At 41.2% G+C, this 12,406-nt stretch overlaps 1 pseudogene; it reads left to right on the top strand.

The window, feature by feature from the left end:
- The first annotated feature begins 9,272 nt into the window (after positions 1-9,272).
- On the top strand, positions 9,273-10,195 carry LOC123154648 (40S ribosomal protein SA-like; annotated as a pseudogene).
- The last annotated feature ends 2,211 nt before the right edge of the window (positions 10,196-12,406 follow it).

Genomic DNA, 12,406 nt, shown 5'->3' with positions numbered 1-12,406 from the left:
TGAGATGTTACTGAGGTTAAATGGCTGGGAGTTGGGGGTTGTGCTTTGGAGGCTAGCCATCATCTACTAAGGTGATGATGCACAAGAAAATTCAGGCACAATGGAGCAAGTAAAATGGTAGTTGTTGTAGAAACCACCATTTCTGTCCAGAACAGAAAATATTTACTGTAGCAAAAATATTCCAGAAAGTGATGTAATATTTTTGCTCATGAAGGTGCCCTAGGGTTTAAAGAATATTTGTGAATTTTCTCAGATTTTTATGGGCAAGAAAAATTAGGGTTGCTTTGTAGCTCATTGAACTAGCTGGGGTTTTAGAGAGGAAAATGAATATTTTTTATTTAAGAAAAATATTCCCAAGATTATTTTGAGGTGGATCAGAAGGGGAATGATAATTAGAGAGGGGAATGATGCACTTGGGTGAAAGCCAAGGGTACCCAAGTGTTTAAGTCCATATGAAAAGATTCAAAAACTCCAAATTTTAAACTAAAGCCAAATGAAAAACAGGCAAATAAGAGGGGACAAAAATCAGGCTGTCACAAACCTTCCCCACTTAGAATGAATCTCGTCCTTGAGATTCGGTTGCTTGGGAAAACCACTATGGATAATGAGCGCTTAGGAATTCTTCGTGCTCCAGAGTTGATTCTGATTCTGTGTGATGCTCCTACCGAACCTTGTAGAATTTTCTTACTTTACTGCGAGTGACCCTTTCCATCTGATGCAAAATCCTAAACGGTCTCTCTTCATAGGTTAAATCATTTTCCAATTCTATCTTGGCCATAGCAGTCCTTTTCTCGGGCGGGGATATGCATCGCCTTAACTCGGAAACATGAAACACGTTGTGCATGTCTGACAGTTCAGGGGGTAGTTCCAACTGATATGCAACAGAGCCTACTCGGGACATGACTGGAAATGGACCAATAAATCTAGGTGCCAACTTTCCACGAGTCTGAAATCTCTTGACTCCTTTCATAGGAGTGACTCGGAGGTATACGTGTTCTCCGGGTTCAAAACTGATATGCTGGTGCTTTGCATCATAATAACTCTTCTATCGAGATTTGGCCAATTGCAATCTTTCTCTGATTTCCTTAACTTGTTTCTCAGCTTCCATCATGAGATCTATCCCGAAGATATGGCTATCTCCAGTCTGAGACCAATTTAAAGGAGTGCAACACTTATGGCCATACAGAGCTTCATACGGTGACATTTTTAGATTGGTCTGGAAGCTGTTGTTATAAGAAAACTCGGCATATGGCAAGCAATCTTCCCATTTAGGTCCTTGGGCTAAAGCACATGCTTGCAACATATCTTCGAGTATTTGGTTTACGCCCTTTGTCTGTCCATCCGTCTGAGGATGATAAGCAGTACTATATTTCAACGCTGTCCCCAAGGCTTGATGGAAACGTGACCAAAAAGAGAAGGTAAACAGGGGACCTCGGTCGCAAGTGATGGTTCGGGGTACTCCATGCTGACTGACTATTTTGGATACATACAACTTTGCAAGTTGATCCGCTCGGTATCTGGTGCTGATCGGAATGAAGTGAGCAACCTTGGTTAAGGTGTCCATTATGACCTAGATTGCATCATTGCCTCGCTGAGTCTTAGGCAATCACGTAATGAAATCCATACAAACGTCATCCCATTTCCATTGCGAAACCGACAATGGTTGGAGGAGTCCGGCTGGCTTCTGATGCTCTGCCTTCACCTTGCTACATATGTCGCAACAGGCCACAAAATAGGCAATGTCTTTCTTCATTCCATCCCACCAGAATATTTGTCTAAGGTCTTCATACATTTTTGTACCTCCCGGGTGAATGGAATATGACGATTCATGTGCTTCCGATAGGATTTTCTTCTTTAAGTCTGGCTGATTGGGTACACAAATCCGTCCACGGAATCAGAGGGTACCGAATTTGTCCTTGGAGAAATCTGGGGTCTGCTCTACCATCGAGCTCTTGGCACATTTTTGCAGCTTGATGTCAGCTGGCTGGGCCTTGCGGATCTCTTCCTCAAGTGTGGGGGTAACCTCCAAAATATTAGCGAGGCCAGCATCCACTAGGACCAGGTTGAGCTGAGCGATCTCCTCTTGGAGTTTGGGAGGCAAGGATTTCAAAATGACATTTAAGCTGACAGGCTTTCGACTGAAGGCATCAGCAACCACGTTGGCCTTACCCGGGTGGTAATTAATTCCAGAATCATAATCCTTGACCAACTCTAGCCATCTTCGTTGTCGGAGATTTAAATCCGGCTGAGTAAATATGTATTTAAGACTTTTGTGATCGGTAAAAATTTGGCACCTTTTTCCAATGAGGTAGTGTCTCCAAATTTTTAGCGCATGAACCACCGCAGCCAATTCCAAATCATGAGTAGGATAATTTCCCTCGTGGGGTCGTAGCTGTCGCGATGCATATGCTACTACCTTGTTGTCTTGCATAAGTACGCAACCAAGGCCTTGCCTGGAGACGTCACAATACACATCAAAACTGCGGTTGTCAGCCGTATCTTTAGCTCATTGAAACTTTTCTCACAGTCCTCCGTCCATTCAAACTTCTTATCCTTTTTAGCAGCTCCGTCATGGGTTTAGCAATCTTGGAAAACCCTTCAATGAAATGACGATAATATCCAGCAAATCCGAGAAAACTCCGGATCTGCGTCATGGTCGTGGGCGGCAACCAATCGAGCACATCCTTTACTTTGCTCGGGTCCACGGCTATACCTTCGGCGGATAGTACATGTCCGAGAAACCCAACTTGCTTGAGCCAAAATTCGCATTTACTGAATTTTGCGTATAGCTGATGGTTGCAGAGTCGTTGTAGCACTGCTCGAAGGTGATCCTTGTGCTCTTCTTCACCCTTGGAGTAAATGAGGATGTCATCGATGAAGACTACCATGAATTTGTCGACGAAGTCCATGAATACTTTGTTCATCATATGCATGAAGAAAGCAGGGGCATTGTTGAGACCAAAGGACATCAATGTATATTCATAAAGACCGTACCGAGTAGTGAATGCGGTCTTAGGAACATCTTCCTTTTTAATCTTGAGCTGATGATATCCGGTCCGTAAATCGATCTTAGAGAATACCTTAGCCCCACTGAGTTGATCAAACAAATCATCAATCCTTGGCAGCGGATATTTATTTTTGATGGTGACCTCATTCAGCTGGCGGTAATCTACGCACATGTGGAGGCTGCCATCCTTTTTGTCCACGATAATAGCAGGTGATCCCCATGGTGAAGAGCTGGGACGAATATATCCTTTCTGGAGCAATTCATCAAGCTGTTTCTTTAGCTCCACTAATTCTGATGAGGGCATCCGGTAATACTTCTTGTATAACGGTGCAGTTTCGGGCACAAGATCTATTGCAAATCCAGCTGTCGATCTGGTGGCATGCCTGGCAGTTCTTCTAGAACTACATCACGGTACTCGCTGACCACAGGAATTAATTCCAACTCAGCCACATCGGTGAAAACCAATTCTTGCTTGGGTATATTCTTGCGAGCATAGAATTTGGTAGTTTGCCCATTCAGACTTGTCAAAGTGACTTCTCGTGTTGCGCAGTTTATGCAAACTTGATATTGGGTCAACCAATTCATACCCAATATAATATCCAACTTTTCAGACTCAATAATTATCACAGAGGTTGGAAAGTAGACTCCGTTGATATTGATTTCCAGATCACGGCAGACCAGATTGCTCTTGATTAAATATCCCAGGGTTTGTACCAGCATATTTTTGCCTAAAAGCGTACAAGGAAATTTGTTTTGGGCAGCAAAACTCCAAGAAATAAAAGAATGGGAAGCCCCAGAGTCAAATAAAATTACGGCAGGTATGTCATTAACAGAAAACATACCAATGACGACTTCGGGGTTCTCTTGGGCTTCATCGGCTGAGAGATGATGCACATGCCCAGTAAAGTTTTGCTGGGTCGGGCATGACTCTATAAAGTTGACTTGTGGCCTGAATGGGGCATTTGCCTTGTTGTTCTTGGGGCACTGTCTGGCATAATGTCCATTCTGCCCACAACTAAAACAAGAATTATTGCGCTGACACTCCTCGTGGACTGGGTTGGTCACAACATTCTTGACTTGAGTGGTCACTACAAGAAATATGTCAACTTATGACCTTGTGCCAGTGACCCTGGCAGAATTGGTCATAAATCTATGACCATTTTAGACCAATTGGTCAAAAGCTGTTCGCGGGGCTCCAAACCCTAAACCATTGCGACCATTTTGGTCAGAAAGGTCATAATTTCCTTACACGAAACGGTCATAAAGCAGACAACACTAGTCCGCTGCCTTATTTCTAGCTGATCATGACCAATATAGATGGTCATAACCTTATCAATTGTGGTGGATTGGTATGACTTGGCGCCACCTCATTAGTTTTGCCTATGTGTCATGTCCATGTGTCAATTTTTGCCCTAGGTTGTGAAGCAACCTATATTTCAGTCATTCCGAAAATTCCCAAAAAATCTCATAAATTCTTTGGGTCATATATTCGTCAAATATCTAAAAATACTTCCTTGCCTAGTTCAGAAATAATTCAACAATATTCATTTTCCTATTGTGTTCACAACATCACTTTATGAAGGAAGTGCTATTTCTATATTCTTGATTGCCCTCGGAATTCTTGGGCACTCTTCCCTATCCAAATCATTGCCGCATGACAAAATTCAGCTCCATTTGCCTAGCAAATCTTCCCCGGCAAATTTCCAAAGTTTTTGTCCACCTAGAAGCATTGTGAAGGAAGTACCTTTTTTATATATCGAAATGACATGAAATGTATACAGTTCCTTCATATGCCCAAATTATCACCCTCCTCCAAATTGCAGCTCAGTCAAATTATCTATGTGAGCCCAGGTTTAATTTATATTTTATGGCCAGATTGGCACGTTGCAAAGTAAGTGTTATCTAGACCCCTCCTATTACCCTCGAACTCTTTGGGCACTCTTCCATACCCAAATCATTGCCACATGATAATATTCAGCTCCATTTTCCCAGTAAATCTTTCTCAGGAAATTTCCAAAGTTTCTACCACGAGAGAAGCTTTGTGAAGTAAGTACTATCTAGGCTTACCCAAATGATCTGAAAATCTAGCAAGGCACAACCATACCTATGTAACTTACCTACACCTAATTTGAACTCATTTCATTCATCCAATTTCTCCCACTAGTTTTCCCTAGTTTCTGTCCATAGAAGAGCATTGTGAAGGAAGTACCACTTTGGCATGTCCAAATGGTATCAATTTTCTACGGTGCTTTCCAATGCTCAAATAACCATCCTCCACCAAATTTCAGCTCAATCCATTCATTATTTTGATCCCAACTTCAACATTCATTTTTCTGTCCAGTGTGGTACTTTGCAAAGCAAGTACCACCTAAGATCCTCCTTTTGATCTGAAAATTTGCGAAGACATTCTTCTTAGTAGATGATCATCCTCAGCCAAAACTCACGTCCATTGGCCATGTGCATTTCTCGTACTGCCAATCAAACACTTGGCTGCTAATTCATCTTTAAGCATAGGTTGGTCTCCTCGTGACATTCTTCTATTGTAATTTTCTTCCTAGCACCTACCCAGGAAGTTCCCAACCCGCTAGACATGCCTAGGCCTCCCAGAATGCATGTCAACGCCAAGGTCACGCGGTGACAACGCACTACGTATGCGAGGTCACGCGCTTTGGAGTTGGGGCCCTGGGCCACCATCCAACCCTCGACGTATCGCCACCAAACCATGTATTTATGCTTAAATAGATACTTATGTAACTAGAAATGATTTTTGGAAAAAATAAAGAGCAAACAATAAGGCAGCCGCAGTTCAAATTTGACCCGCTTCCTCCTGAATCGACGGGAGTTTGTCTTTTTCACCAGAGGTGGATCTAAACTTTTGACACCCAACCATTTTGTCAAATGTGCATTACATATGGCCTAGTATTTTAGAAAATTGGTTTGGTCCAATTTTGCAACAAATATATGGTAGGTCCTTCACAAAAAAACTTATTTCGGGCACTCGGAAAATGGAAAATGAATTTTCCGTGCAGAGAAAATGAAAACTCCCTTAGGCAAAGTTGTTTGGAATTCCAAGATGCACCCTTGTGCACAATATGAGATCATTTGAACAAACTATGCCATGAATGTGGCCATAAGATTGATCATTTGGCTTGAACACCCCGAATCTTCACGCGTGATAGCTCATTTCTGAGAACACTTTTTTAAAATGATTGTCGTATTACAAGTTTATTATTTTTCCTGGAAACTTGGTTACATATAATGACACAATGCAAAGGTTTCCCAATTTTTTGATTTTTTTTGAATTTTTTATGCCCGTTTCAAAATGCGGTCAAAATGGCGGCATGACCGTTCCTAGCTAGTGATTGAATCTTGGAATTTTTTTTGGTGTTTCTCTGATTAAATAGATACTTATGTACCTAGAAATGATTTTCGGGAAAAAATAATGAGCATACTATGAGGCAGTTGCAGTTCAAATTTGACCCGCTTCCTGCTGAATCGGCATAATTTTGTCTTTTTCACAAGTGGTGGATCAAAACTTTTGACACCCAACCATTTTGCCAATTATGAATTAAATATGGCCTATATTTTAGAGAAATTATTTGGTCCAATTTTGCAACAAATATATGGTAGCTCCTTCACACAAAAAATTCATTTTGGGCATTCAAAAAATGGAAAATGAATTTTTTGTCCAAAGAAAATGAAAACTTCCTTAGCCAACATTGTTTGTCATTCCAAGATGCACCTTTGTACACAATATGAGATCATTTGAACAAACTATGCCATGAATGTGGCCACAAGATTGACCATTTGGCTTGAAAGCCATGAATCTTCACACATGATAGCTCATTTCTGAGAACACTTTTTTACAATAATCATCGTATTACAAGTTTATTATTTTTTCTGGTAACTTGGTCACATGTAATGACACAATGCGAAGGTTTTCCATTTTTTACTATTTTTTGAATTTTTATGACTGTTTCAAAATGCGGCCAAAATGGCGGGCTTGACCGTTCCTAGCTATTGGTTGAATCTTGGAAAACCTTTGATGTTTCTCTGATGAAATAGATACTTATGTAACTATAAATGATTTTTGGAAAAAAATAAAGAGCAAACTACAAGGCAGCTGCAGTTCAAATTTGACCCACTTCGAGCTAAGTCGGCATAAATTTGTCTTTTTCATGAGATGTGGATCAAAACTTTTTACACCCAACCATTTGGTCAATTGTGCATTAAATATGGCCTAGCATTTTAGAAAAATGATTTGGTCCAATTTTGTAACAAATATATGGTAGGTCCTTAGGTCCAATTCATTTCGGACACTAAGAAAATGGAAAATGAAATTTCTGTGCAAAGAAAATGAAAACTCCCTTAGGCTACATTGTTTGGAATTCCAAGATGCACCCTTGTGCACAATATGAGATCATTTGAACAAACTATTCCATGAATGTGGCCATAAGATTGATCATTTGGCTTGAAAGCCATGAATCTTCAGAGATGATAGCTCATTTCTGAGGATACTTTTTTTAAATAATTGCCATAATACAAGTTTATTTTTGTATGGCAACTTGGTCACATATAATGACACAATGCAAAGGTTTTCCCTTTTTGATCATTTTTGAATTTTTATGCCCGTTTCAAAATGCGGTTAAAACGGCGGGCTTGACCGTTCCTACCTAGTGGTTGAATCTTGGAAACTTTTGATGTTTCTCTGATTAAATAGATACTTATGTACCTATAAATGATTTTTAGAAAAAATAAAGAGCAAATTACAAGGCAGCTGCAGTTCAAATTTGATCCGCTTCCAACTGAATCGGCAGAAATTTGTCTTTTTCACGAGATGTGGATCAAAAGTTATAATGCCTGGTCAATTATGCATTAAATATGGCCTAGTATTTTAGAAAAATGATTTGGTCCAATTTTGTAACAAATATATGGTAGGTCATTCACAAAAAAAACTCATTTCACACACTCCAAAAATGGAAAATGAAATTTCCGTGCAAAGAAAATGAAAACTCCCTTAGGCAACATTGTTTGGAATTCCAAGATGCACCCTTGTGTACAATATGAGATTATTTGAACAAACTATGCCATGAATGTGGCCATAAGATTGATCATTTGGCTTGAAAGCCATGAATCTTCAGAGATGATAGCTCATTTCTGAGAACACTTTTTAAAAATAATTGTCATATTACAAGTTTATTATTTTTCCTGGTAACTTAGCCACATATAATGACACAATGTGAAGGTTTGCCAATTTTTTGATTTTTTTTGAATTTTTCATGCACGTTTCAAAACGGCAGGCATGACCGTTCATAGCTAATTGTTGAAACTTGAAAAACTTTTGTTGTTTTTGTGATTAAATAGATACTTATGTATCTATAAATGAATTTTCGAAAAAATAAAGAGCAAACTATGAGGGAGTTGCAGTTCAAATTTGACCCGCTTCCTGTTGAATCGGCGGAAATTTGTCTGTTTCACCAGTGGTGGATCAAAACTTTTGACACCCAACCATTTGGTCAATTGTGCATTAAATATGGCCTAGTATTTTAGAAAATTGATTTGCTCCAATTTTGCAACAAATATATGGTAGGTCCTTCACAAAAAAACTCATTTTGGCACTTGAAAAATGAAAATTGTTTTTTCCTGCAAAGAAAATAAAAAATCCTTCGTCGATATTGTTTACCAATCCAAGATGTAAACTTGTGCAAAGTATGAGATCATTTTTTTGAATTTTTCATGTGAAAAATAGAAGAAAAACAAAAAACACAATTATATGTGCTCTATTCTCATTGGTGGAATTCCTAGTCACACGGATCAATGACATGGCGCCCATCCATCCATCCATCTCTCCATCCAACATCCATACATCCATCCATCTACAGAAATGAAAAAAAATGAAAACGAAAACCCCACCTGCAACCACCTACCCAAACCCTAACTCAGATCCTCGACCCCCTCCTCCCATCGCACTCCTCCTCCTCCCCCCCTATCTCCTCGCCGACGCCACCGACGGCGCCCGACTCCAAGCCACCGATCCACCACCGTCGTCCCTCAGATCTGTCGCTGTCCGCCTTCGCGTGGCCTCCACCTCTAGCCTCCGCGCGCACCTCCACCTCCAGCCCCACCCTCGCCTTCCACTCCCCCGCGCCGTAGCTCGCCCTCCGCGGTCGACTTCGACTCTACCCCAACCTCAACTCCGGCGGCCCCTTCCCTCTCTTCCTATGCCGACTTGAGCTGCTCATGTCGTGGCCAGATCCGACCAGTCATGGCGGCAGCGGCTGGAGAGGCCCCGCGGGCGCTATCCCAGAAGGAGCAGGACATACAGATGACGCTTGCCGCCGACGTCCACCTCGGCACCAAGAACCGTGACTTCCAGATGGAGCGCTACGCCTACAAGCGCCGCTCCGACGGTACGTCCACGCTCAACCCCTCTTTTCCTACCAAGCGCTTGTCCTCCTCATGGATCTAGCTTTACCTGTGTGCCCCCAATCTGCCGTTGGACAGTAGAACTGCCTCGACATCACGCGCCTGTGCTGGTTAGAGTTGATCTGCTGCGGATCGTGATGCTTGCTGGTGTAGTTCTCGCAGGTGTTCATGCTTCTATACTTCTTTGAGATGGACTGTGTAATGTGATGCATTCTTTCTGGTTTGTGATTCCTAGGCATCTACATCATCAATCTTGGCAAGACGTGGTAGAAGCTCCAGCTCGCGGCGAGGCATCATGGCCATCGAGAACCCCCAGGACATCATCGTCCAGTCCACTCGCCCCTACGGCCAGTGCGCTGTCCTCAAGTTTGCGCAACACACCGGTGCCAACGCCATCGCCAGGAGGCACACCCCTGGTACCTTCACCAACCAGATGCAGACCTCCTTCAGCAAGCCCCGCCTGCTCATCCTCACTAACCCAAGCACCGACCACAAGGTGAATCTCTTTGCCATGCCAAACTACTGCAGTAGTAGGATATACTAGTAGTGTGCGTTAGATACAGCTATGTTGATGACGGAGTTATTAATCTGGTGTGTTATGTGCATCCCATCAATGAGTCTGCTCTAGGGAACATCCGTACCATTGCCTTCTGTGACACTGACTCTCCCATGCGATACGTCGATATCGGCATCGCAGCAAACAACAAGGGGAGGAGCAGCATTGGCTACCTCTACTGGCTCTTGGCCAGGATGGTTCTGTAGATGCCTGGAGATCGACCATCCTTGCATGATGTATGGTTCTGTTAGTTGATATTTGAACTTCTTCTTGCTGTGTTTTGTTGTAGATGAATGGAGCTACTGCTTGGGACATTGCGTCTCAGCATTTGTTCAGTGGGTTTGACGCACAGTTTCAGTCAGTCCAAAGTGATTAGCTGCTTCTCTAATGCAAAGCTTGTAGGGTTACCTTGTACTGCTATCCTATTCCTCCCAGCATAGAAGTGAAGTGTGTAGGATTGGTATTATGCCCCTGTATTATTTGTTCAGTCCTAACCAAGCTCATATTTATTTGACCCTTGCACCTGGTTACTATTGATTGCTCAGAACTAGCTGTTATAGTTGACCAAGTTACTTAAAGTCAGCTGATGGAGCATGCCAAATGATATTTCTACAATAAATTTCTTGGGACAAATCATGACAGACTGTGAGTGTACTCTTTGATGATGCTTTCTTCAGAAAAAGAAATCATGGATAGATAGAGTAGGCAAACAGTGGGCTTCCTTTCAAGTTAAATTAACTAATCATCATTTGGCTCATCAAGTTTTTATTTCTTTTGTGACATTTCTACCCTGTTAATAATCATCTGTTCCCTTCTATTATGAATTGATTGCACATGATTGGGTTGTGCTTCCTTTGTTACATTCAGAATAGTTTGATGTCAACGGTGATTGCTCAGTTTAATAAAGTATAACTGACAGAACTTCTACAATTGCACTCAAGGTTTACTACTACTAATAGTAGAATGTATGTGATTGCTCTGTGTTGTTAAGATCAAAGACTCTCATTTTGACATAGTGTCTTTTTTTGTTTAAACATGCTTGCTAAGTTGTTTACTAATGTTGCTAAGTTGTTTAAACATGCTTGCTGCTAGGTTTGAAGTTGATCTGAAGAACCATTCATGCATTCACACATTCATGCCCTGGCCTGACCCCTCGCTCGTCTCCCATCTTGTTTCGTTCCCTTGGTGGCTGCTGTTGTTTCGTGTCGGTTTTTGATTCTGTTTGGTTTGATGATTTTGTTTCTGTTGTGGCGGCACAGGCTCACGGTGAAGAAGGGCAAGGCCAAGCGCCTTCATCGTCTTCATGTGAGTTCCCCGATTCCATTCGTGGTTCATCTTCATGTGTTGATAGTTTGTGTGCTCTAACTAGTAAATGTTAGATCTTGCGTGTTGAATGGATTGCCGTCGTAGTAGAATGATATTGTTCTTTTAGCACAATGTGTTGAAGTTAAGTTGCAGGACTTGCACTTGTGCCATGGATATCCATATTATGTCTGTTGTCTTGTATGAATACCTCATTTTAACATGTACTAGTTGAAATGTGTTTATCATTCTATAAAGAATTGTCCTTTATCGCTTTACTCCTTTTTTGAATGGAATGTTCATAATATATTGGCTCCAGTTTTTCTAATTCTTCTAAGCTGATTCATGTAACAGGGTGATCATGGAAGGCATGCAGTTGTTCTGTTAGCCCAGTCCTGGCTATGGCCGTCCGATGAGTCTGACATTTGATCTCTATCGAAGGAGCATGCTCCGTGCTGAAGAAGAAAACACTTGTAGAGCTTGTAACATTACTTGGAGAGCTTGTAAAGTACTATAGAGCTTTGCATTTATAGAGCTTGTGAAGCACTGTATATGTTAGAGCTTGTATTAGGTGTCATTTGTAGAGCTTGTACTAAATCTGGCTATTGTTATTTGATTTATTATGTGTGTTTTCTGCTTGCCTATTTAAATATTGGTTATTTTCTTACTATCAAATTCAAATATGATGTAAAATTGAAATATGAAGAATCTGAGCCTAATACCTGGGACCCACTTATCAGAACCTGACAAGTGGGACCTGTTTGACTAATGGACCCATTTTATAAAAAAGAAAACTAAAACCGTTGGTGCAAAAAGGCCATGTCCCAGAAAATAAAAAAGCTGAATTGCTGGGCTAGGCCCATGTAGCTAGCAAAAATTGACAAGAAATATATATATATATATATATATATATATATATTATATAGAAACCTAATCGGACCGGGCTGATTCTTATCCACGTCAGACTGCCACACTGGATCCTACCTGGCTTGGGGAGGTTGCTAGTGACCAAAATTTTGGTCGAAGAACCAATGACCTTTTACAGAAGGTCGTTAATTTCAGTTTATGACCGCCAGGTTTTGACCTTCTATTTTTGGTCAACAAAAGGTCGCAAA

This window comes from Triticum aestivum, chromosome 7A (assembly GCF_018294505.1).
Source record: "Triticum aestivum cultivar Chinese Spring chromosome 7A, IWGSC CS RefSeq v2.1, whole genome shotgun sequence".
NCBI classification, from domain to species: Eukaryota; Viridiplantae; Streptophyta; class Magnoliopsida; order Poales; family Poaceae; genus Triticum; species Triticum aestivum.
The sequence above is the reverse complement of the archived record's forward strand: the minus strand, read 5'-3'. Positions and strand labels throughout refer to the sequence as shown.